Consider the following 281-nt stretch of genomic DNA (forward strand, 5'->3'; position numbering starts at 1 on the left):
AAAAACACTATCAAATGTATAATTAGTATTAAATATATTAAATAAAATAAAACATAATATTAATAAAATACAAAATAGAATTATATTTGTTCTCTTTTTTATATAATATTTATATATACATATATAATTATATATTTGTATATACAACTGCCTCCTCATTTTAAAACACCACCGCACGCCACTGATATATATAAGGGCTGTCAATCGATTCAAATTTTTTATCTGATTAATCACATCCTTTTTCTGTGATTAATCGCGATTAATCGCACACTTCATGAAAT

This window comes from Sinocyclocheilus rhinocerous, unplaced genomic scaffold, assembly GCF_001515625.1.
Source record: "Sinocyclocheilus rhinocerous isolate Xijiao unplaced genomic scaffold, SAMN03320098_v1.1 scaffold1874, whole genome shotgun sequence".
Lineage (NCBI taxonomy): Eukaryota > Metazoa > Chordata > Actinopteri > Cypriniformes > Cyprinidae > Sinocyclocheilus > Sinocyclocheilus rhinocerous.